This window comes from Siphateles boraxobius, unplaced genomic scaffold (genome assembly GCF_051911475.1).
Source record: "Siphateles boraxobius isolate OS27281-9 unplaced genomic scaffold, OSU_SipBor_1 13, whole genome shotgun sequence".
In the NCBI taxonomy this organism is placed as follows: Eukaryota; Metazoa; Chordata; class Actinopteri; order Cypriniformes; family Leuciscidae; genus Siphateles; species Siphateles boraxobius.
The window spans coordinates 5138078-5165862 of NW_027508733.1; the positions used below are offsets into that span (position 1 = coordinate 5138078).

A 27785-nucleotide genomic window follows, 5' to 3' on the forward strand; every position below is an offset into this window, starting at 1 on the left:
CTGATCAAGATCAGTCTCCCTCTCTTACCTCTCTCCTCTTCCTCACATCATGTAACTCCTGATCCCCCTCCGGGGATCTTTTCCTTTGTTTGTTTGTTTCTTTAAGTTTTTATTTTCCATTTTCGAATTCTCCTTTGTTCATTTCCACCGACGAGTGAAATGAACTTAGCCTGAATTATCAACCGGCAACTTCACCTCAAATGGACATTCAAAATCGCAGCGCTTGGCTCGCTCTCAGGGCCGTGCACAGGGGGGTGGCCCGGTGGCTAGAGCCACTGCCCCTCTGCCCTCATCGACTGAGGTGCCCCTCTTCCCCACCCCCACCGCTCCGCTCAAAGCATTCCGCTGATTCCGCTAATCCGCTCCAGGTTTTCCCGCTCGCTCCGCAGCATCACTCACAGTATATTTGTCTGCGCGGCACTCTCTTGAAAACTGATGACCCTTTCACAATGGCAGTTTAGTCGCGCTCGGCCTCGGACCGCAGCAAACGAGCCCAGTGTAAAAAGCATCACGAAAGCTGTCGCATTAACAGGTAGGCTATGAAAGACAGTGGTTGAATCTGCGAAATTATTCTTTTTTTTGTTGTATTAATGCAGTAATGTTTTGCTCTTGGTCTTCTACTAGTGCTAACAACTTGTACAACATATCTACGTTCTTAGAATTAGCTGCTTGTCTAATCAAATTATTGTACTCTCGATCAGATCTAATACCAATAACTAAATTTTCTGTTGTTGGCACACTCTGTAGACAAAGTGGTATGAATAACACCCCTGGTTAGAGTATTCTCCTGATAAAGTCGAAAATGTATTTGAGCGTGTGCTGTCTTCTCTTTTAATTGAATATTTTGTAATAACTGAATAATTTGTGTGAACAAGCAACCACCCCCTTAGTGCCCCTTTTTTTTTTGGTTTAGGCCACTGCCCCTCAAAATGTCTGTGCACGGCCCTGCTCGCTCTGGAAGAGCAAGTGAACACGTGACGCCCCCAGGATCGAGACACACACGCCTTCTTCATATCAGCCACACAAAAGACCTATAGATGTGCAAGTATTTCGTTTACTAAGCTTTCATAGCATTAAGATTTGTTTACCCCCGTTTAGGGTGATGTTGATTTCTTGTGGTCTCTCAGAGGGTTTTGTCCAGGTGAATTTTGCAGAACTGTGATCCTTACGGATCTCTCTCTCTCTCATTCTCTCTCTCTCTCTCATTCTCTCTCATTCTCTCTTTATTGATGCATTCTCTTTCATTGTGTCGTTTCCATTATTGTGTTTGTAAATACATTTATTGTTTGTTATAACCGGTATACGTAACTTTGCCTTTATTAAATGCATTATATTAATTTATTGATTCTGTCTTTTCGCTCATATACAAGCAGGGCCGGCCCGAGGCATAAACGAACTAAGCGGCTGCTTGGCCCAATCGAGTCGAAAAATCGAAAAATATATTTTTTAGATGACTTAAACAAGTGACATAAATGAATGAATGAATATGAATGAATGAATGAATGAATGATTAATTCGAGACAAGAAAATTCTGATTTCATGATATATATACCTGCCTACAACTGCCGCTGTGTGTCTGCCAGCATTTAAGTCATGCGCATAATCTAGACACCTCGCACGTGCATAGACAATTCGTGCGCAACTGCGCATAGTCACGGTAATGTTAAGCCATGTCACAAAAAAGGACGTGTCCCTCTGGTGCCGAAAATAGAAAGAAGAAAAGGACAAAGAAGTAGAAAAAAGAGCAAGATAGAAGTATATTTGCATGATTATTTACGGTGTGTTTTGTGCAGCAATTGACCCATTCCTATCTGCGGCAAGCCCCGAGGGGAAAAATACATTGCATACACACATATACAACGAGCGCCAGTAGCCTACATCAATACCGGTATTATAGTAACAGACTTTGTTGAATTCTGTCATATACAATCCAACAAAGTCTGTTACAATAACAATAAAAAAAAGATTTTGAGGACAGTTACACTGTATTGAGACAGTTGAGAAATAATAATATTTTTACAGTTTTCAACAATAATTGTCATTGTTAAACCCTTGCTCTTATTATGTTTCTGATTTCTCAGTTTTGTCATTATTTTAGCAAATAATTTATTTGATATGTTTTGAGATAATTTGTTTTAAGGAGTTTCAAAGAGTTAGTAAAAGAGTAAAGTAAAAGTTAAAACTTTTTATTTAAGTAGGCTATCTATTTTTTAAGTAGGCCTATTTATTTTGTATTATTACATAACCTCACTGTATTAATTTATAATGTATCATTATTGCGTGATATTTGTGTAAATAATCGTCAAGCACAGGTGACTCCGCGTAGTGGGAGGGGGCCCCTAAATCAAATTCTGCTTAGGGCCCCCAAAAGGCTCGGGCCGGCTCTTTATACAAGTCCCTTTAATGTTACGATCCAGCTACGAGCTTTAAAATTGTAGAATACTTTAAATAGTATTGTTGCAAAACAGGAAAGCTATCTTTCACGGCCGGAAAGATCGTCTTTTCCTGCGAGTTCCTTAAGGGTAACTTCTCTATAGGAGTTGATGAAGATCGCATGATCAGTTTGCTGGACAAACATATTCATTCGATGACGAATTAATTCCCTTAGAAGTTATCCTGGGAACCTATATATTCTGGACAATTAGTATAGGAATGTTGAATTATAATTCGTTATGATTTGATTATTGATATATATAATTGATCTATTTTTGCCAATATGTGGGATGATTGATTATAAATCCGTTGTATTCCGTCGTTCATACCAGATCGGCAACGTATTATCCCTTTTTGGGAGATTTAACATGAATGATTATCTGGGTCAAACCCGTATGAATAGTTATTAATTGTAAAATTACAAATTTTTGAATACATGTCCCCAAAGCCTGACCCAGGTTCCTTACAGTATTTTAACAAACTGCATCGTATGTGCTATGTCCAATACAAGACCCCGTCCCCCATTTTTATATTTCATAAGATCTATACTTGTACAATGACAATAAAGTTTAATCATCTTAATTATAACAATAAAATGCGACTTCTGTAATATATAATAGAGTGAGCTGTATTTCTCTACTCACCATAGACAGTAACAGTGAATCTGTATGTAATCTCTGAGCTGCTGTTGCTGATCTTAACTTCATAGACTCCAGTATGATTAGTTGTGATGTTCATGATGATCAGAGATCCAGTCTTCTTGTCCAGCTTCAGTCTGTCTCTGAATCTCCCATCAGGAACATCATAGATCGTATTGGTCTCTCCATTGGTTTTAGCTATACGATACCTGTTAGTTCCAAATCTCCAGAATATCTCTTCATCTTTCTGTATTTCAGTGAGACTAGAGTTTAGAGTGACTGAATCTCCCTCCATCACTGACACTGACTTCAGTTCATCTGTACCAGCAAACACTCCTGAAGAACACACAGAAACAGTCTCTCAGTCACACATTCAACTTTAAGTTGTTATAATGAAGCTTTAACTGAAGTTTGAAGTAGTTTTGAAATGATTACAAACTTTGAGAAAGTAGAAAGCTAGAAACAGCATCATGGGAAATAAATGGCAGGATGGATATCATTTTTACACAGATATCTGAGTTCACACACCTTCACATAGTTTACATTTCACGTTTTAGTTTACTGTTATAAGTTTGATAAGTAAAATTTTTTATTCATTGATGGTGGAACTGAAGTTTATTAGAGCTCCACACAAAAAAACATGCAACTATAAATCATAAAACAAGTTTATATCTCACCAACCAGACAGCAACAGCAAAAAGCAAATATGTGAAACATTTTCTTCAACAGTTCAGTGGTCTGAAATTGTTACACTTAAGTTTGAAAACCCAAGAGCATCTGCTGTGAAGATGTGTAGATAACAAGCTGTTAACAGTTTAAACTATTCTGTTAACTTCCTTAAAACTGAATTAGACCACAAACCCTGCCCTCTCTCTCCAAAACCCGTCTCAAAGACCTGTCAGACAATCACAGACATCCCAGACATTCTAAAACACTTAACGTGAAAAACGCTTAAGTGGCTTACTGTACTAAGACAGTGATATTAAAAGACCAAACTCAGTACACATTCAGTAAGCCACGTTAAGCGTTTTCCTATTAATATGATGTGTACTGAGTTTGGTCTTTTAATATCACTGTCTTAGTAGCCTACAGTAAGCCACGTTAAGCGTTTTCTTATAACGGTTTTCTATGGGAGGAAAATGCTTAACGTGTAATTAAACGCGTTGCGTTCATATTCTGGGCTCATCTGATTTTTTTATACATAGTATGTTTTATTAATATGATGAGTACTGAATTTGGTCTTTTAACATCACTGTCTTAGTACAGTAAGCCACTTAAGCGTTTTCCACGTTAAGCGTTTTAGAATGTCCCCCAGTAGGGAGTTATTTTCCTGTGAAATGTCGAGAGCGCATTATTGTAGCGCGAAAGTAGCCAACATTAATATAATGCGCGAGCGCGAATCTCTCTGCTCGCGCGCGGAATATAATGTGCCGAGAGCTAATGGTGCGTTCTATTATTTATCCGTCTCGGAGATCCGAATCGGAAGGCAGACGTTGCCTAGCAAGACGCCCCCTTTCCTCGGATTTCTCCTCTCGGACGTCGGACAACCGTGAGGACACCGAGCAAGAATTCCGTTTCGGAATTCAAGATGGCTGCGCCCTATGTGACTTGTAAGTATGAATTGTTTTTATTGTTTTTGAACCACTTTGGTATTTTAAATGACGATTATAATCACTCGTATTACTGCGTCCCCTGTAGGTATGGGAATCGGTTGTTATGAGTGCAATTACTAACGTTGCTAGAGTTGCTAACAGAAGATTAACATGAAAAACATGAAATAAAGTGAACATTTTCAAGTTCAAATGGCTGCGTTTTGATAAGGTGTAGTCATAATATATTTTTTTAATGTAAAAATGGCCAATGCTACCATTACAACAGCTTTCCGGGTGGCGTCCATTTTTTTCTCCGACTCGGACGCGCAAAACATAATAGAACGCTTGAAGTGTGGACGTGACGTCATATCCGAGGTCCGAGGCGGTTCGTTGGCTAAAGCCTAGTTCACACTACATGATTTTAAAACGTCGGACTGAACTGTGCGGTTCACACTACATGACTTGCCCTCTGAGAAATCAGGAGTGTTCAAGTTGTTGAGCTGTTCACACCACACGACACAACGTGATTGATCCGCAACAGGAGGTAACGCACTACACGAGTTGACAACAACTCTTGACAGCAATGTAGTGTGAACCGCACAGTTCAGCCCGACATTTTAAAATCATCTAGTGTGAACTAGGCTTAATGTATATCTTGACGCAAAACAGCACGCGCGCCAATACACAGCGAAGAAGAACACAACACGCGAATATGGACGTCAGACAGAAACTAGTGCTGCAAACTGTTTGCGCGATGATTTGCTCTGAGAAAAAACGCCAAAAAAGAAAAAATAAGAGAGTATGGGCGAAAGAGTGGATCTGCATACGCGAACAGCAGGTCTGTGCTACAGAGAGAGTTGGAGGTGAGTACAGCATGTTTATATCGGAGATGTAGCTGCATGTTTATGGTTGGCTGACGGCAAAAATCTCGTATTTACCCGCGTATTTACCCTACGTATTTACCGCGTATTCATTTACTTGCTTTGATTGGCTGTTGCTCATGACATCAGTGAGATTGAGTCGTGCGACAGCTCTGGATATCTAGCATGCTAGATATTTTTCTAGGCTCGGCGACACATCTGCGAGGCGTCTGCGAGCGTCTTTGATGCGTTGTTGGCTCCTTCATACTAACAGATTGGCGAGTGTTCATCGCCCGCTAATCCCCCGCAATTTGCACGCGATAACACCCTGACCTGTCGGCGAGCTTAACGATTTGCAAATTGGGTTTAAATCGGGCTTAAAATCATGTAGTGTGAACTAGGCTTTAGAGGAGAATTACTCCGAGTCGCCCCCTGTCGTTTCACAGAATAGCACTACGGCGAGCGCGTCAAGTATAAACGGCTCGTCCGTTTGGAGAGGTGCGCGTGCAGTCAGCGGAGACTCGTGCTCGTGCGGACTCGTCGAGTATAAACAAGGCTTTATGGTGCGTTAAGCCTAGTTCACACTACATGATTTTAAGCCCGATTTAAACCCAATTTGCAAATCGTTAAGCTCGCCGACAGGTCAGGGTGTTATCGCGTGCAAATTGCGGGGGATTAGCGGGCGATGAACACTCGCCAATCTGTTAGTATGAAGGAGCCAACAACGCATCAAAGACGCTCGCAGACGCCTCGCAGATGCGTCGCCGAGCCTAAAAAATATCTAGCATGCTAGATATCCAGAGCTGTCGCACGACTCAATCTCACTGATGTCATGAGCAACAGCCAATCAAAGCAAGTAAATGAATACGCGGTAAATACGTAGGGTAAATACGCGGGTAAATACGAGATTTTTGCCGTCAGCCAACCATAAACATGCAGCTACATCTCCGATATAAACATGCTGTACTCACCTCCAACTCTCTCTGTAGCACAGACCTGCTGTTCGCGTATGCAGATCCACTCTTTCGCCCATACTCTCTTATTTTTTCTTTTTTGGCGTTTTTTCTCAGAGCAAAACATCGCGCAAACAGTTTGCAGCACTAGTTTCTGTCTGACGTCCATATTCGCGTGTTGTGTTCTTCTTCGCTGTGTATTGGCGCGCGTGCTGTTTTGCGTCAAGATATACATTAAGCCTAGTTCACACTAGATGATTTTAAAACGTCGGGCTGAACTGTGCGGTTCACACTACATTGCTGTCAAGAGTTGTTGTCAACTCGTGTAGTGCGTTACCTCCTGTTGCGGATCAATCACGTTGTGTCGTGTGGTGTGAACAGCTCAACAACTTGAACACTCCTGATTTCTCAGAGGGCAAGTCATGTAGTGTGAACCGCACAGTTCAGTCCGACGTTTTAAAATCATGTAGTGTGAACTAGGCTTAAACCACCAGGAATCAGCAGTGAAGAAGTAGTTTGCCGTTTATAGTTTATTAATTTCTGATTCATATAAGTACTAAATGAGTACTAAATGCATTAGGTTTATAGCCTACTTTCACTGCATGTAAACTACTTAAACAACAAAAGCCTTATTGAAGAGTGTTTAAACCTTAATTCCATCAGCAGGGCTTACTTCTGCTATTGTAGGTTTATTTTGTAAATGTAAGCAGTTACTTTAGACAAGTGTAAACTGGGTGCTTAATGCAAATGTGTTCCTATTCACAAAATGAGAGCAGGGCCGGCCCGTGGCATAGGCGGAATGGGCAAATGCTAGGGGCGCCACTCAATAGGGGCGCCAAAATGAGTGAACGATCGAGTGAATTTTTTTTTTATTATTTTTTTTTACTAATACTATTTTTAAACCATTAATTCAAAATGCTACAAAATAAAGCAAAAAAACTCCACAAAAACTTAACCAAGTCCCCCGACTCCGGTCCGGCGCATCAATCTTCCACCGCCCAGCGAGTGCTTGAAGTGCGTCAGAAACAGAGCGCGCGCGATCAGTTTACTGTTGGTAATTTGTTGTGTAGCGTCGCCCCTCGCTGCATCCAATGTAGACAGCATTGCTTTCGTTTGAGGGCACTTAAAACACTCAAGAAAGAAACCCACAAGAATCCCGTAGAAACGGGCCTGGCAGCTCGCGCCAGGTCTAGACATGGTGAAAGTTACCTGATTGTGACGGATGGCCAAATTTACATGACATATTTTAAATTAGCATTATAGTCTGCAATAGATACAGCGCCAAACGGAAGAGAAGAGGATAAAAGGGGATAAAGACAGAGGTAATGTAATGAATGAACAGTTTATCTAATTGCATAGGCCTAGTAAAATATATAATTTAATGGCAGTTATTTTTACCTTAAACTTTATGCTAACAGTTGTTCTGAGTTCTCCAGAGGCCCCAGACAGTGTGATTTGTAACAATCACGTCAGTTTTTTTAGATGCATTCACTATCACTTTTATTAATTAATGTTTTACTCTACAGTTGTGCAGTTTTGAGAGGGATATATGGCATTTTTTAAATTTATTTGCCAAAATGATTAATGATATTTATATAGGCTACAGGTTTATTAAAAGTAGCAACGTTTTATGTCAAATTAACATTAAAGAAGACATTTTGCAGTTTCATTCATGGTGAAAACATGAAACGTGCCATAGTTTAGTGGAAGATTGCTGCCATCAACTGCAAAACAAACACTTTTGCGAGCGCTCAATGAATAGTTTGTGCATTAATGACATTTGGACGATGACATCAATTCAATTCAATTCAAATTTATTTGTATAGCGCTTTTCACAATACATATTGTTTCAAAGCAGCTTTACACAAAGTGCATTTCAGAAATGTAGATAGAAAAAATACAGTTAGTTAATCATGTATTAATTTAGGGCATAACATATCGCCGGCGTTGAGTCGTCTCTTCACAGGCGTCGAGTCGTCTCTTCACAGGCGTTTAGTCATCTCATCGCAGGTGTTGGGGACTCTGAAGTCTCCGTGAGGGGCTGGATACAAACTGGAGCTGACGAACGCCATTTACTGATAACAGCAGAAAAGCAAATGGGAAATAATTAGCATAGCTGCTGTTCATACAATTAATGCATTCGATCTGATTCAACAATGGTATAAAAGGTAAGCATTATGTGAATGCTTGGCTAAAGAGATGCGTCTTTAATCTAGTTTTAAACTGGGACAGCGAGTCTGAACCTCGAACAATATCAGGAAGGCTATTCCAGAGTTTAGGAGCTAAATGCGAGAACGCCCTCCTTCCTTTAGTGGACTTAGATATCCTAGGAATAACCAGAAGCCTCGAATTTAGTGATCTTAAAGAACGCGATGGATTGTAGGGCGATAGAAGGTCCATTAAATACACAGGAGCTAAACCATTTAGGGCTTTATAGGTCAGTAGTAGTACTTTGTAATTGATACGAACTTAATAGGTAACCAGTGCAGAGATGATAAAATTGGTGTTATATGATCATATTTTCTCGATCTAGTAAGAACTCTAGCGGCTGCATTTTGCACTAACTGTAGCTTGTTTATTGAGGATGCAGGACAACCAGCTAATAAAGCATTACAGTAATCTAGTCTTGAGGTCATGAATGCATGAACTAGCTTTTCTGCATCAGAGACAGATAGCATGTTACGTAGCTTAGCAATATTTCTAAGGTGGAAAAAGGCTGTTCTTGTAACATATGATATATGATTTTCGAAAGACAAGTTGTGGTCTAGTATAACACCCAGGTCTTTTACTGTAGTGGATAAAGTAACAGGACATCCTTCTAAATTAAAGTTGTATTGTACGAGGTTTTGTGGGTAGTTTTTTGGACCAATAAGTAATAACTCAATTTATTATTACACGTCATTTACACGTCATCCAGCATTTTATATCTTTAATACACTCTGTCAATTTAGATAAGTTAGTGTTTTCATCTGGTCGTGATGAAATATATAATTGAGTGTCATCAGCATAACAGTGGAAATTAATTCCATGTTTTCTTATAATATTACCAAGTGGCAGCATATATATTGAGAATAGAAGAGGGCCTAACACCGATCCTTGCGGCACTCCATAGTCTACTGACGTTATCTTTGATTTTTCCCCATTTAAACAGACAAAATGGTAACGGTCTGATAAGTACGATCTAAACCAGCTTAATGCCTGTCCCTGAACAAGTGTAGTTTTGTAGTCGATCCAAGAGTATTTTATGATCTATAGTGTCGAACGCAGCGCTAAGATCGAGTAGAACTAGTATTGAGATACAGCCTTGGTCAGAAGCTAATAGTAAATCATTTGTAATTTTAACTAGCGCAGTTTCTGTGCTATGATGCGGTCTGAATCCCGACTGGAATTTTTCATAGATATCATTTTCTTGTAAGAAAGAACACAATTGAGCGGACACAACTTTTTCTAGTATTTTAGACATAAATGGAAGATTTGAAATGGGTCTGTAATTTGCTAGGTTTTTTGGATCTAATTGTGGTTTCTTAATGAGAGGTTTTATTACTGCCAGCTTGAATATTTTTGGAACATGACCTAAAGATAAAGACGAGTTAATAATATTGAGAAGAGGCTCTTCCACTAAAGGTAACACTTCTTTCAGTAGTTTAGTGGGTATTGGATCTAATAAACATGTTGTTGGTTTAGATGCAATGATAAGTTTATTAAGCTCTTCCTGTCCTATAGTTGTAAAGCGGTGTAGTTGTTCCAGAGGGGATATAATTGAGGCTGAATCATAAGACACCATAAAAGATTGTACATTTACAATTGTGTTTCTTATGCTTTCTATTTTCTCAGTGAAGAAATTCATAAAATCATTACTACTATACTGTAACGGAATATTTTGCTCTGGTGATGTCTGTTTATTTGTTAGTCTAGCTACGGTGTTAAATAAAAACCTTGGATTTTTTTGGTTATTTTCTATTAGTATGCGGAGATGCTCAGCCCTGGCTGCTTTTAGAGCCTTTTTATAACGTGACATACTGTCTTTCCACGCGATTCTAAAGACCTCTAAATTAGTTTGTTTCCATTTACGCTCTAAGTTACGAGTTTCTCTCTTGATAACATGCGTAGCACTGTTGTACCATGGTGCTTTAGTTTTCTCTCTAACCTTTTTTAATCTAATTGGTGCAACAATTTCTAATGTACTAGTGAAAATGGTGCTCACACTGCTAGTCATTTCCTCTAGTTCATCTGTTTGTTTGGGTTCACTGAGCAGCTGAGATAGATCAGGTAAGATATTTGAGAATCTATCTATAGTGGTTGGAAGGATTGTTCTGCCTGGTCGATAACGTGGCGCAACATGACAAATTTCAATAGTACGTATTATGCATGTTACCATGTAATGATCAGTGAGATCATCACTTTGCGGTACAATATCTATATCGGTTGGATTGGTTCCATATGATATAATTAAATCTAGTGTATGATTTAGACGATGAGTGGGACCACTGACGTTTTGCTTGACCCCGAAGGAGTTTAATAAATCTGTAAATGCAGCCCCTAAGGCATCAAATGTGTTATCTACGTGTATGTTAAAATCTCCAACAATTATTGCTTTATCGACATTGACCAATAGATCTGAGAGAAAGTCTGCAAACTCTATTAGGAAATCAGCATAGGGCCCTGGAGGTCTATATAGCCAAGGCTAGTGATAATAGGGATTTCTTTCTTACATCTAGGAGCGTAACATTTAGCACAAGTACTTCAAATGAATTAAACCTGTGACCTGTTTTCTGAGTAACATTTAGAATATCTCTATAGATTGTTGCAACACCGCCGCCACGACCGATCAGACGGGGCTCATGCTTATAACAGTATCCTGGTGGAGTAGACTCATTTAGACCGAAATACTCATTTGGTTTAAGCCAGGTTTCAGTAAGGCAAAATACATCGAAACTATTATCTGTGACCATTTCATTTACAATAACCGCCTTAGGTGTGAGCGATCTAATGTTTAGAAGACCTAGCTTTAGAAATTGTTTTTGTTCACTGATATTGAGATTTTCTGGTTTAATTACAATAAGATTTTTCCTAGATCCTACAGTAAATTTATTATTTGGCCTCACTAAACGAGGAATAGACACAGTTTCTATATAATGTTCTACACTACTTGTATCAATTAAGTTGGGACAGCAAAGATTGTGATTTGGACTTTGACTTACTAGTCAGATGGTGTGTAACGTCTTGGAGATGTTGTCCGACAGAACAGCCGCTCCGATTCTGCTGGGGTGCAGGCCATCAGCACGGTAGAGCCTAGGTCGCTCCCAGAACAGATTCCAATTATTTACAAAGAGTAGTTTCTGTTCATTACACAATGACATTAACCATTCATTTAGTGCAAATAATCTACTGAACCTTTCCTGTCCTTGTCGGTACGTGGGAAGCGGTCCAGACACGATGATCGTTGCTTCAGGCGATGTGCTGCGTACCGTCTCGATCAGGCTCCTGTAGTCCTTCTTCAGAACCTCCGTCTACCGCAGCCTGATGTCGTTCACTCCCGCATGCAGGACAACCGCTCCGACGCGCTCGTCACCGTTCAGGATCTCGGGAACATGTGCAGCGACATCTAGAACACGAGCACCAGGAAAGCAGTGAGTGCGCACATTACCCTTACCTGAGGTAGCACGGACATGACGGACGATGGAACTGCCGATGATCACGGCGTCGTCGCGTTCTGACTCGCGAAGGGGGGAGAAGCGGTTCCGTGTGGAGATCTCGAAGACCGGGATGGGTGGAGAGGTTCTTGGTCTGGTCCTGGCTCGTGTCTTCCGCTGCGGGATCACCCAGGGTCCATAGTGCTGTGTCGGTGCCGGAGTGAATGAAGCCAGGGATGATCGCGTCCTGGGAGCTTGCGTCCTGTGCAGAGAAACACACGGAGTAGACGAGGTTGGAGTCAAAAAGTTACTAACCACTGACTTGTGAGCATCGGCGCGTGATGTTTCCAGCGCTGATCGCCGATCTCGCAGCTCGGCTTGCCTCTCTAGCAGACCACGGATCTGCTTCTCCACGCACTCCAGCTCCAACAGCACCGAATGCAGCTCGAATGTGTCCTCACCTGCACTCAGAGGTAACGATAGACACACATCAGATATATTCGCCATTATAACAGATGAACAGTAAATTAGTAGTGATACTACCAATATCACTACTAATTTAGGATTGAAATCCTGGATATAACCCGCATCCTTTCAGCGAGAGCCCACGCGTGCAATGCTAGCGGGCTAAAGGCTAGTAGCGGAGATTCGGAAAGTTGGATCTAAGTAGCGATATCAAAGCAATCCGATTGTTTTTTATAAGGAATAGTATCGAAGATAAGTTCACATGTTGTAAAAATAGGAAGTGCTTGTTTATAAATGAGTGGTAAAGAAGAAAATCAAGGATTTATGAATCAATTCGACGGAGCTCCAAACACAAAAAGACATCACTGTTTTATCCAGAGCGGCTATATATACTGAACAAAATTATAAACAACAAAACTGTAAAGCTGTAAATCTGCCTTGAAATAATCTATAGGCTTATTGTAAAAAGCGCTATAAAAATAAATGGGACTTGACTTGAATGCTAGATGTAATGCTCTTGCTATTTGTGTTTAGGCTGTAATGTGTGTATATATATATATATATATATATATATATATATATATATATATATATATATATATATAGGATAAATAATCATGAACACAGGGTGAAATGGGCTGTGATGCATGGGGCACCAGGTAAAATCTTGCCTAGGGCAGCAAATTGGCCAGGGCCGGACCTGAATGAGAGGCTTTTATGGTCGCCCATCAATGCGAATGTCTCTGTTATAGAAGGATCATAAACATGCTGGTACAGACGTACCAGTTCGGCCAGATTCGGCTCGCAATCGTTCATCTTCGGATGCGGCGCCGCGCGCGATGTTACAAAAAGTGCCGTGCACACCGCCAGGCGAAATGGGGTCTTGTGCACCCAACGCGCACGACCGCCCACACCGCAATGACGTCATTTTTGCCGCGCGCACCTTCGCGCTCTTGCGCGGGAACTGGGCGCGCGCTCTCAGATACACGCTGTTCTTGTAAGAATTTTCTTTGGGCTCGCTCGCTGGAGTTGTTTACTAAATGAATTCTGAATGTACTATCACAGTCTTTTTCTTTCTTTCTTTCTTTTATAAATTATTAATCAGCAATAAATATCATAAATTATGTAGGTTACACATTTTGTAGTTTAAAGCCTCGTACACACCGGGACGAATATCGGCTCGCGTTATTCGTCAGCGTTTTTCAACGCGTTTTTTGTGTTCACACCCAAGCGATTTTCGCTGACGATGAGCCGAGTGAACATGCAAATTTATTCCCCGACATTAGATGGCGCTTAATGTAAAACAGAAATACCCCGGTCCACAAAGTGCTTCTGACACTCGCTTGTCACTCAGAAGAAGAGAGCAAGTTTGTCATATAGTTCTTTATTCTCGTTGGTGTCTCTTTATAAAGACACCAACAAGACCAGCAGCTCTACATTCATCTGGCCTTGCATCTTCCTCGTCTTATTTCTTCCCGGCAGAGTGTAGTCAGAGAATGTCTAATAAGTCTAATAATAATAATGTCTAATAAGAGAATGTCCGTAGACGGGCTTTGGTCATTAGACATTCTCTGCTTTGGTGTAGGAGACGCTATATATCTTCTTCGCCAAGACCTCGGTGTGTGCTCGGCAAGACCGTTTTGTGTTTGAGCGCCCCCAAGTTGTGTTTTACTGTAACTTCAGAAGCTCCAGACACGTGAGCAAAAGCGCCAATCTCATTGGTCGGATAGTTTTTGACGCGGTGCGTCAAACCAAAAAAACGAACCCGAGGCGTTTTAAAAAAAATGACGCTTTTACGCGTGGCGTTTTACGCGTCGGTGTACACACTCACATTGGCGCCCATTGTTTAGTCACGAGGCGTTAAACGTTGCCGAATATCGCACGCGAAATTCGTCCCGGTGTGAACAGGCCTTAAGGTGGATTTTGTTGTTGATTGGTAACATAGTTTTGAGATTGATTAAAGTACCAGGTTATTTGTATTGGACAAAAAAGAAAAAACACTGATACAGTGCCTTACAAAGCTAAAACCCTTAATAGAAACATTAATTTCTGTAACCTAAGTAAAATATATAAAGATTGATCTGCCAGATAAAATGTTATGGTTTAAAATTCTAAAATGTTGTATACTGTATTACTATTCAGTTCGGCGGATCCATCTCGGCTCGTCTTGATTGAACTTAAGTGAACTTTTTCCATGTGCGGTTCAATATCAATCAATAAGATTCCATGTACGATGTCGCGTTTTCATTGGTCAGTCATTGAAGCCTATTTCTGATTGGTTGTTGCCGATTTGACAATATTTATGCCAGAGCAAAGAGAAAGACATCGAAGAGTAGAGTACTTAGGCATGCGCGAACGCACGGGACACCGTCTAAGCACATACACGCTTACTTTAAGCAAAGAGGAGAGATTCGCGATTGCACTGAACACGTTTTAAGTGCAGGCATATTCTCTGAGCGAGCCCAGAGGAAATTCTCACAAGAGCAGCGTGTATCTGAGAGCGCTAGCTCTTGTGAGAATTTTCTCTGGGAAGAGAAGAGAGATTAGCTCTCGGCACATTATATTCCGCGCTCGAACAGAGCGATTAGCTCTCGGCACATTATATTAATGTAATTTCACGCTACAATAATGCGCTCTCGACATTTGACAGGAAAATAACGCCATATTATTTGTATTAGGTAGCTACATCCGTGCCTCATAATGTTTAAAAAAACGGTGGGGGACAATATCGATCCTGAGAAAAAGTGGTGTAAAACCTGTAAATTACGCCTATGGACATCATTTGCATTCGGAATGAAGAGCAATGGGTCGACCCATCTGCTAGCGATGGGGAGCCGAGACTGAGAGAGCTACATGGAACAATATGCACCAAACAAGCCACTTTGAAATTGAGCTGTCTTCATGAATACAAAAGTTGGGTGACCCTCCCTCTAGACTAAAAAAAGCTGGATGACCCTCCGCTCAACAAAGAATAGAAAGACATGACCCTCCCCTATCCTCCGTGGTCTATTCCATAAATACCGAACGGTCCCCTAGTAGGTACAATGTATGTGTTATTTCAAAGAAAATTATAAAAATAAATATCTAAATCCCTCTAACATGATTTAAGGATCATTCACTGACAACGCTGTTGTTTCTTTCTCAGATCTTTTTTTGGACTCCCATTTGTAGTCATCACTTGTTGCTGCTCATTTGCATAAATGTGAGCTCTCCTTAAATTTGCCACACTGCCCAGAGCCATATCATTTAAATGTATATCACTTTTTTAAATCCATTCACTCCTTTTGTCTGGCACATAGTCACCATGAGAGGGCACAGTTCTGAGCAAAAAAACACAACAAAAAAAGCCTCCTTTATGGCTCCCCATATCATTTAGTGACCTAAGCAACTGTGGAATATGTAATGTAATGTGTACCAAGTGTTATGCTGAAATTCCAACCCAGATTATGGATCATTTCCAGTCTTTCACATACACATATTCGTCATTTAAATGAGTAATAAATGACACAGAATAACAGTGGGTTCAGAACAGTGTTTTGTGTAAGATTGTGTAAGACTTGTGTAAGCATAGACTCAAACTGACTAAGAATATATTAAGGTTAATTACATAAACAGTCCTAAAATCGAAATCCAGAAAACAGTCCAATCTTAATATAGTAATGTCAGGAGCAAACAATCAAAACAGCAGGGTGAAAACCAGCAACCGTGCAGACAAGTAAACATGAAAGGAAAGACTCGGGTAGAAAGGGTATACAGTCAAAGGATCATAAGAAGACAAATGAAACACCCTGAATTCATGTGGACTTCTTGAACATGCGTGACTGAGAGATCATATGTCCATCAGTTTTGCAGTTTTGCAGTCTAATTTTGTAACACTTCAAAAGAAAAACCATAGCTTCCAGTTAGTTTCACCCACAAGTTTAGAAGAGCAACAGATTAATTTCATATTTAGGTAGAAATGTAAACTCTCAATAATCATGTTCTCTTGAAGACATATCATCCAGTTATTTTTTTAAGTCCAAGATTTTCTTGGTCTGAATCAATACAGCATCATTAGCATAATGACATGGCCCAATGAAAATATGAAAAAACATTAGTGTTGCAAAACGCGCAACACACATGCTCACTCAGCTGAGACACAGAGACAGAAGTAGAAGTAAGGGTTTTCCTACACGACTTTCCTGAGTCCACATCGCTCTCAGATAATCTTTATAAACACCTATTTCAAACCTCAGAGCTGTTGGAAGAAAATGTTTAAAGGAGAAACATTAGTTTTTTTCTGGCTGTACTTTTGCCGTCTGTATGGTAAGTTTTTTTGGGGTGTTCTGGAAGAAGTTAGTTCAGATCAACAGTAAACCATTTAAATCAGTCAGAAGATGCTCTTGCTCTTATTCACAGATATTACTGAGATATAGATGTGACTATGAGAAGTTTCCTACTGTTGTATTTACTTATGAAACTTATAACACTAAAGCAAAACGTAAAATGTAAACGATATGAAGGTGTGTGAACTCAGATATCTGTGTTTTCCACCCTGCCATTTATTTCCCATGATGCTGTTTCTATCTTTCTACTTTCTCAAAGTTTGTAATCATTTCAAAACTACTTCAAACTTCAGTTAAAGCTTCATTATAACAACTTAAAGTTCACTCAAAGAAATAAGCTGTTGAACGAACTTAATTAAATTAAGGAAAGCTTTTCCACGAAAATGAATTAGATTTTTCCAACAAAATCTAATTTGTTTGAAATTATTTGTTGTAATCTTGTTGTATGAACTTAAATTAATTTAGTCATTCCTGCTAGATAAAGTTTTGTCAAGTTGACTCTGTTTAATTTTTGCCCTGCCTAAAATCGCCAACATTATAATTTTGGCTAATTTGACTCTACAGTTATTTCCAATGATAGGAGCTACTAGTGGTCAGTTTAATTAAAACCCCTTTTTTACAGAGTAATATTAAATATTACTTATGCAGGTCAGCAAATGAAGTTTAATGCATGTTAGAATATATAGAGTCCCCACAGCCCTAAAGTAAACACAGTCACCACTCTTCAGCATAATGGTAACCACAGAATTCAAAAACATCGCAGAAAGTCTTCTAAGTTTCTAACATTACTGAATATTAAACATTAACATTAACTAACAACATCTTTACATTTACAGAAAAACACATACAATAACACTTTAATCCCTAAATTTACCCTCCTAATGCAGTCCCTTGCAAAGCATGCTGGGAACTACAGATCCACTGCCCAGTTAGTTGTCAACAAAAATGATTCATGTAGTTTTCTCACAAATTAATTAAGTAAACTTCTGTTTTAAATATATTAGGTTGATTGAACACAATTAAATTAAGTTGTGACAAAATATTAAACAATTGTGTTACTCTTGCTTATTTTAATTAATTAAATTTAACAAGAGGCAAAAGTTAATTTTTTTACTGTTTCTGTGTGTTCTTCAGGAGTGTTTGCTGGTACAGATGAACTGAAGTCAGTGTCAGTGATGGAGGGAGATTCAGTCACTCTAAACTCTCGTTTCACTGAAATACAGAAAGATGAAGAGATATTCTGGAGATTTGGAGCTAACAGGAATCGTATAGCTAAAACCAATGGAGTGAGAAATACGATATATGATGTTCCTGATGGGAGATTCAGAGACAGACTGAAGCTGGAAGAAGACTGGATCTCTGATCATCATGAACATCAGAACTAATCATACTGGAGATTATGAAGTTAAGATCAGCAACAGCAGCTCTGAGACTAAACACAGATTCACTGTTGCTGTCTATGGTGAGTAGAGAAATACAGCTCACTCTATTATATATTACAGAAGTGGCAATTTTATTGTCATAATTCTTCTCAATATACAAAATATATATATATTTTAATTATTTGTGATCTTTGAAATTTCTCTATAACACTGTAATTCCATTTTAAATATTAATCCATATAGGCTTCAAAAACAGAATATAAAACACATAGCTCAGTCCAAATTATATTTCATGCAAACTTGCATACTTGTTGTGATGAACCGTCTCCACAGAAAAGCAATTTATTTTTGAATACTGAAACATCTCCATTGACTTCCATTCAAACAGAGCATCTTCTGGGAGCATTTTATAGAAAGATTATAACTTTAGAATCCTGTCTTATCCTTTTGTAACCGTTACCATTTCAGCTAGGACCTGAACGTTCACCTGAAATTGTGTTTGACATATTGAAGTCATTGCATTATAAAAACATACTTTACATTTCAGACATCAAAACCTCACTTGAATTTTTTTTAAACCATGCTATAACATTGTGATGTCATAATGTGGAGAAAGTAGAGCAGTCGTTTTCATGTCAACACAAGAACATCTCGACAGTAACAAATAACCGTCTCCATGATCCACTGACTGATGCCCAGTAGGTGAAGTGATAAGAACAGGACAGACACTTTTCCTACAGACCAAATACTGCTATTAGGAGTTGTTTAAACAAGACACATCTTGCTCTGTTTTCTATCAATATAATTGTTGCTCTATGTTAACAGTCTTTGACTGCTGGGACATGTCTCACTGTTTTTTAAGTGTGTAGTACCCTATACAGCTGTGTAAGGCCGACTAACTCGATCCAATGGCAGTATTCGAATTAGCGGTGAAGGTCTCACGCATGTTCCGTCTTTTCTAGATTAGATTTAAAAAGGTCAGAGAGAAAACTAAAGCACCATGGTACAACAGTGCTACGCATGCAATCAAGAGAGAAACTCGTAACTTAGAGCGTAAATGGAAACAAACTAATTTAGAGGTCTTTAGAATCGCGTGGAAAGACAGTATGTCACGTTATAAAAAGGCTCTAAAAGCAGCCAGGGCTGAGCATCTCCGCAAACTAATAGAAAATAACCAAAATAATCCAAGGTTTTTATTCAACACCGTAGCTAGACTAACAAATAAACAAACATCACCAGAGCAAAATATTCCATTACAATATAGTAGTTATGATTTTATGAATTACTTCAATGAGACAATAAAAAGCATCCGAAACACAATTGTAAATGTACACTCTTTTATGGTGTCTTAAGATTCAGCCTCAATTATATCCCCTCTGGAACAACTACACCGCTTTACAACTATAGGACAGGAAGAGCTAAATAAACTTATCATTGCATCTAAACCAACAACATGTTTATTAGATCCAATACCCACTAAACTACTGAAAGAAGTGTTACCTGTAGTCGAAGAGCCTCTTCTCAATATTATTAACTCGTCTTTATTTTTAGGTCATGTTCCAAGAATATTCAAGCTGGCAGTAATAAAACCTCTCATTAAGAAACCGCAATTAGATCCAAATAACTTAGCAAATTACAGACCCATCTCAAATCTTCCATTTATGTCTAAAATACTAGAAAAAGTTGTGTCCGCTCAATTGTGTTCTTTCTTACAAGAAAATGATGCAGACCGCATCATAGCACAGAAACTGCGCTAGTTAAAATTACAAATGATTTACTTTTAGCTTCTGACCAAGGCTGTATCTCAATACTAGTTCTACTCGATCTTAGCGCTGCGTTCGACACTATCGATCATAAAATACTCTTGGATCGACTACAAAACTACACTGGTGTTCAGGGACAGGCATTAAGCTGGTTTAGATCGTACTTATCAGAACGTTACCATTTTGTCTGTTTAAATGGGGAAAAATCAAAGATAACGTCAGTAGACTATGGAGTGCCGCAAGGATCGGTGTTAGGCCCTCTGCTATTCTCAATATACATGCTGCCACTTGGTAATATTATAAGAAAACATGGAATTAATTTCCACTGTTATGCTGATGACACTCAATTATATATCTCATCACGACCAAATGAAAACACTAACTTATCTAAATTGACAGAGTGTCTAAATGATATAAAATGCTGGATGACGTGTAATTTCCTGCTATTAAATTCAGATAAAACGGAGGTATTACTTATTGGTCCAAAAAACTACCCACAAAATCCCTTACAATACAACTTTAATTTAGAAGGATGTCCTGTTACTTTATCCACTACAGTAAAAGACCTGGGTGTTATACTAGACCGCAACTTGACTTTCGAAAATCATATTTCATATATTACAAGAACAGCCTTTTTCCACCTTAGAAACATTGCTAAGCTACGCAACATGCTATCTGTTTCTGATGCAGAAAAGTTAGTTCATGCATTCATGACCTCGAGACTAGATTACTGTAATGCTTTATTAGCTGGCTGTCCTGCATCCTCAATAAACAAGCTACAGTTAGTGCAAAATGCAGCTGCTAGAGTTCTTACTAGATCGAGAAAATATGATCATATAACACCTATTTTATCATCTCTACACTGGTTACCTATTAAGTTACGTATCAATTACAAAGTATTCCTACTGACCTATAAAGCCCTAAATGGTTTAGCTCCTGTGTATTTAACAGACCTTCTATCGCCATACAATCCATCGCGCTCTTTAAGATCACTAAATTCGAGGCTTCTGGTCATTCCTAGGATATCTAAGTCCACTAAAGGAGGGAGGGCGTTCTCGCATTTAGCTCCTAAACTCTGGAATAGCCTTCCTGATATTGTACGAGACTCAGACTCACTGTCCCAGTTTAAAACTAGATTAAAGACGCATCTCTTTAACCAAGCATTCACTTAATGCTTAACCTTTGATACTACTGCTGAATCAGTTCGAATGCATTAACATTATGAACATCAGCTATGCTAATTATTTCCCATCTGCCTTTCTGCTGTTATCTCGGGACGCTAGTGTCAATTTACGGTTTTTCACTGTTAATTATACAATGAGTTGTTCTTTTTCACTTTCAAAAACTGTACATTTAACAGTATTTTACAGTAAAATGACATTAAATGTACCATTAGATCTATCACAGTTATTTACCGTATATTGTAAGGAAACTTTCAGTTAACAAATTAACAGTTTTTCACTGTAGCATTTTTACAGTCTTTTACTGTTAAAATCACAATCATTTTTTACAGTGTATGATTTACCATGAATCTAGCATGATTTACCATAGTTTACCATGATATACCAAGTTCTAGTATGATTCACCATGATTTACCCTGCTCTAGCATGGTTTACCACAATTGAACACATTCTAGTATGATTTAATATGATTCTAGCATGATTTACCATGTTATAGGATGATTAACCATGATATACCACATTCTAGAATGATTTATGATGGTTTTGAACATTATGATATGAACATTAGATGATCGTAGATGGAAAAGACCATTTACAGCTAATACAGGCAATTTACCACATGGTTTTGAAGCTTTTTAACAGTTATAGCGCCACCTATGGTCCGATCTCCATGAAACTTTGCAGGCTTCTTCACCATGTTATGCCACATATGCTCACCAATTTTTGTGAAGTCCTGATTTTTTATTTATGATTTATAGGCTTTTGAGTGTATTTTGACACGCCCATTTTCTAAATGACCCTGTTACAGCCACCCAAATGCAAAAGTTCAACTTTTTTTCGATAATCATTGATCTAGAGAGTCCAGAGAATTGTCCTAGACTGGTCTGGTTCCGATCGGGCGAAAAACCAAGGACTAGTTCGCAAAAGTAGGTTTTGGACAAAATTCGACATAACTTTTTATTTTTTAGCCTTAATCGTAATCGGAGATATACATCTTCTCCGTCTTGGGCTGCACGATGCGTTTTAGGGGAATGTTTTTTTTTTCAAATAGCAATTACAATAGGTTTTCAGCACTAAAGTGCTTGAACACCTAATAAGAATGAGACCTTTTTGACAGTTTTAGCGCCACCTATGGTCCGATCTCCATGAAACTTTGCATGCTTCTTCACCATGTTATGACACATATGCTCATCAATTTTTGTGAAGTTTTGACTTTTCGTTTAGGATTTATAGGCTTTTGACCGTATTTTGCCCCGCCCCTTTTTTAAATGACCCTGTTACAGCCACCCAAATGCAAAATTTCAACTTTTTTTCGATAATTATTGATCTAGATAGTCCAGAGAATAGGCCTAGACTGGTTTTGTTCCGATCGGGCAAAAAAACAGGGACTATTTCGCAAAAGTAGGTTTTGGACAAAATTCGACATAACTTTTTTTTTGTTTTGCCTAAATCGAAATCGGAGATATACATCTCGTCCATCTTGAGCCAAGGATCACAGTGGTGTAAAAAGCTTGAGGCTTGAGGCTAGGACCAACGGTCTAGGAGTTATGATCAATTTAGTACTTTTGGTTGCTGTAGCGCCACCTATGGGCCAATCGGGTCATACTCTGATAGGTTGTCCCCAAATTGAGGCCTACCATCTGGCCGAGTTTCAAGTCTCTGGGCCTTACGGTTTGGGCTGCACGATGCGTTTTATGGGATTTTTTTTTTCTTTCAAATAGCAATTACAATAGGTTTTCAGCACTAAAGTGCTTGAACACCTAATAATCAAATATCACAATTTAATATGTCAGGTAAATATATTGTTAACCTTTCATGCTTCTGTCTCCTAACCGTGGTTGGGAGACACAGGGGAGATTCGTCTTTTCCAGGGCCGGTTGTTCTCCTCCCGGGTTTAACTCCCTAAACTTCACGCTGTTTGGTGTGATGGTAGCATATAAAAGGACAAAGAGGCCGTCTTGCAGAAGAGTTTAGGTGCTTTATTTGACTGACTGCACTGAAATATACTGCACATAGCTAGCTACCTGCACGGATCACCGTATCACTCTCACGCACACTCATCCGCTGCTTCGCGGGGAACAACAAAGGGAGGCGCGCGCGCGCGTCTTCAACATGCGCACTCGCTCACTCTCGTTCACACACACTGAGCTGTCCTGAACTGAACACATTAGAGGCACATCTCACAACAATATCATTAAAATTTCATAATCAATGCAAAACATCAAATGCTCTAGAACAAAGAGGAAAACTGTTTACCCGACAAAGACATACATGAATGCTGAGTCTCGGCGTCCCTCAGCATTCACGGGCTGATCTGAGATACAGAAAAGGCCCTGAGGTCTCGTTGCGTTTCATTATATACCCAGACCTCATTTCAAATCTAAACATCATCCACAGTGGAAATTTACCTGTAAGTAACCATTTGCTAGCAGTGGAAAATATGCATTCAGTCAAATGGTCGAAGGTGTCAAAGACACACCCTCCAGTGTGGAAGATATTTATAAACTTCCTAAGAACTTTATTACCTTTCGGTTTACTTCTTTGGGAATGAGACATTTGTACCAGTCGCACTGAGACATTTCAAATAATACCAAACATGTATCAAACTCGATGATATTCATTCATATTAAATCATTTCGATTCTTGTGTGAGTTTGGATGATCTCTGCCAGGATGAAGAATGGGGGAGAGAAATGTAGATTAGAACAGTGGCGGCTGGTGAAAAATATCTGAGGTGGGGCTGTGTCATATTCTGTCGGTTTCAATAGTCTGGTAACTTGGGAGTCTTTAGTGTAGTGGCTTCGAGGTTGTGGAATGCTCTTCCTCAAGACATCCGTCCAACATCCATCCTTCTCTCCTTCAAAAACACATATTTTATCTGATTCTGTATATTACTCTTCAGCTCACAGTCTGTAAATTAAACATTGTTATTGATATGCTATTTGTTTGAATCCCTCTATGTTTGTATCTTTAACCTAACTTTGTAAGTGACCTCTGTATATTAGGCCTACTTTCCGCCCTTGGAATGTGTATTGTGCTTTGATGTTGATTGTTCTATTCCTTAACCCAGTCCCAGTGGTTCTCAATCTTTTCAGAGTTGTACCCCATGAGGATTTTAACATCTTACTTCGTACCCCCACTCTTCAGTCACACCTTTTTCAGTAAGGGACAATATTTGCCCCCTTAAATCGATTTAAATCAATAAAAAAATCAATAAAGAAATGCACAATGATGGTAAAAACAAAGTGATGCTTTTAAATGTTAAATTAAAACTGCGAAGTGGATGTATTTATGAATTAATAATTGAATCATTGACTCTAATGATCCGTTCAAAGCCGCAGATTTGTTCACAAACACTGCTGTGTGCTGCAGTTCTGCTGTGGCTTTCGTTGGAGCTATTATTTTGTTGTAAAAAAATACTGACAACTGTGTTGTAGCCTAAATGAACATCACTTAATATTAATATTTCGTTTGTTGAACTGTTGTATAAAATCAATGTCACATTTGCAATCGTGTGGACCTTCATCTAATGTGATCAACATTAAACATAGGAACTCACACAGGGAATGTGTCTGTATCGAAGAGAGTTTGAATCTTATATCGATCTCCATGCACAGCCTGTGTCTATATTTGTTCTGCATGCTAGTAAGTGCTAAATCTCTTATTTTACAAAGGTACATTGTCTAGAACGGTAGTATAGTGCGATTTGCCAAGGCAGCAATCTGCACTAGGATGTCATGTATTTACAGAATTTTACCAGATAGAAAAACATGCTCAGTTTAAATCTTATTTTAATGTGAGGTCGACTTAAAGGGTCACTCCACCCATTTGCATTAAGCTTTCCATTGTTAGAAACACAGTTATACTATTGAATGGTCGTGCAACACTCTCTCATTTTCCCCTGAGACGAGAGAAATCCTCTATTTACCTTTTTCACTGCCTCCTACAATGACGCAAAAATCGTCATTTTACGTCATTGTAGGAGGAAGTGTAAGACGGGGATTTCTGTAAAGACTACAAGCACTAGATCTCACCCTTTCAAACCCGCCCATAGGGGGCTGGACCTAATGCGCTAACAGACCAATCACAGATCAGTGCCAGTGCGTTTGATTTCACCGGCAGAAACTTTTTGAAAATATGGACGAAGGTACTGAATACGCAGACGGATGCATTATGGAGGATTGGGATTACACATAGTGTCAGCCATCTTTTTTGGAAGGTAAGTTAGCAGGCTCTTGTTCTGTGGAGAAAGCTGAGTAGTAACACATTTTCGGGCAGACTCACGGAGACTCACTAGTAGCCTAGACTTGTTGTTTAACTACTGCGCTCTGTTACCGGTAGGCGTGGCCTCCTAGGGCAGCGAAGCAAGTGCGTTCTGGGAGTTGTTGTCTTTCATCCACATAAGCCAAAAATAAATTTTCTGTCTTTTCTCAGTCTAGAAAGCTCCAAATTCAAAAATAATTTCACATTTCTTCTACATATATTACCCATTTTAAATACACATTCATCTTTCCAGAGGTGGAATGACCCTTTAAATGAACAGCAAAATTCAGCATTTTGTTCCCGTACCCCCTTCTGTCACCTCACGTGTAACGTTACGTACAACAGTTTGAGGACCACTGCCTTTACATAATTGTAAAGCGACCTTGGGTGTTGGCAAGACACTATATAAATACAAATAATAATAAGTATTATTATTAATAACAACCCAAACACATTTTAACACAAACTGCATGATACCAGTGCTTTGTGATAAAGTCAGTAATTATTTAATGCCATATTACAAGGCTGAGGCATTCTTACACAAAAACAAACAAATTGTACAAACTTTCCATTTGCATTTGAAATTTAACTCAAACTGTTTACTTTCTCAGACAGGTGCTGCTTCCCTCACTCCGGTAACTGTCCATGCTGGATCGTTCACTGTTGTTTTAAAAAGTAATCACCAAAATAAGGCATTAGCACGACCGCATCCAGCTAGCCAGGCCTTTCTAGTGTACAGCTCCGATAGTGTTGCTTGCTGTCTGATAGAAATGTGCGCGCAGTTTGAGGCGCTAAAAGAATGAGTATGGGGTCTCTGCGGAACAAAAGGGGGTGTTTCTAAATTTGTGGGAGTTTTCAAACTGGTGGGTGTTTATAAATCATGCAATGGAAATGATGCCTTTCACCTGACCCCGCCCCTAAACCTACCCTCACTGTGACATGGGCAAATCAGGTAACGCGGTTGTAAACGCCCCTCTGTCGCCCACTGATCTGGTAACTCCTATTACTGTCCTTCAGAGACCTATATTTGGAAAGAATCGCCCATAGCTGACCTGATTAGAGCTCGCTGATTGGCTACAGATTATGTCAAACATTTATATCTTAAATCAGCAATTGGCTAAACTGCTCCAGAGACCCGCCTTTCTGGGGCGATTTCTCCAGCACCCCAGAGCTGATTACGTGCACAGATCTGGATCGGAACGTATAGAAAAAAAACAACATTTTGAATTTCTATCATATTTTTCACATATACTGGGTGCATTTAATATCTCAAACACAAATATTGACAATTTGTATATATTATTTATTTATGTATTTACATGTATTTATTTATGTATGTGGCTCATAAACTGTGGTCTGGCTCATGGGCGGGCGGCGCCCTAACACCCTCTATTGGCCAGCCGCCCCTGGATTAGGATGAGGGAGGTGAGACCTTCGTCTCAATAGTGCATGAGGGGGAGTTCAAATGTTAATTTCCTTTGTTTTCTCAGAGAGTGGCCCTCTCTCCTTCCATTTTTTCCAGTCTTACAGCTGTATTCAATGGGTTATTACTATTTAGATTTACTTTGAACACTTAAATAAGAATCAGCTTCGAAAACAAGCGTTTCATTCAGATGTATTGTGAAATTATTTATATCAATTATTTATCACAATAAACTCCCATTCCAAATTAACTTTTATGGTGCAGATATTTCATGGTGTTTGTTACAGATTGTCATGTCTGTTTTAAGTTTTGTTCATGTTTTCCATGTCTTTTATTTTGAAATTTAGTCTTGTCATGTGATTCCCTGTTCCCTTGATGTAATCCTGTCATGTGCTTCCCCTGTTCATGTACCTTGTTTTCATTGGTTCGTTTGTTTCATATGGAGCTAAAAGAGTCTCAATAAAGATAAATGCACACACTACATACACATATGCACACACAGGATTCATACATGCACACACATGATTCATAAATACACACACAGGATACACAAATGCGCACAAAATTTACAAATGCACACACATGATTCATAAATACACACACAGGATACACAAATGCGCACAAAATTCACACACAACATTTAAAAAGCACAGAAGATTCACAAATGCATACAAAATTCATAAATGCACACAAAATTCATAAATACACACACAATTCAGAAATGCAAACAAAATTTACAAATGCACACAAGATTCAGAAATGCACAGGACAAGATTCAGAAATGTATTTCTGATACACACACAAATATATCTTGATTTACAAACTGCTTGTGGTATGTGAACTTACTGCATTGTGTGAATTTTCAGACTCCCCTG

At 39.0% G+C, this 27785-nt stretch overlaps 2 protein-coding genes and 1 pseudogene across 3 annotated transcripts in view; all 3 read right to left on the reverse strand.

The window, feature by feature from the left end:
- The window catches only part of LOC143734954 (uncharacterized), a 375259-nt gene that overhangs the window by 219572 nt on the left and 127902 nt on the right, over positions 1-27785 (reverse strand). The gene's annotated exons all lie outside the window — the stretch shown is intronic.
- LOC143735223 (uncharacterized) overlaps positions 1-27785 on the reverse strand; it is a 395094-nt pseudogene that overhangs the window by 125491 nt on the left and 241818 nt on the right. Inside the window, exon 2 of the transcript XR_013203070.1 lies at positions 3078-3407. The product of XR_013203070.1 is annotated as an uncharacterized LOC143735223 (transcript). The remainder of the gene's footprint in view (positions 1-3077; positions 3408-27785) is intronic.
- The window catches only part of LOC143734907 (uncharacterized), a 328536-nt gene that overhangs the window by 91440 nt on the left and 209311 nt on the right, over positions 1-27785 (reverse strand). The gene's annotated exons all lie outside the window — the stretch shown is intronic.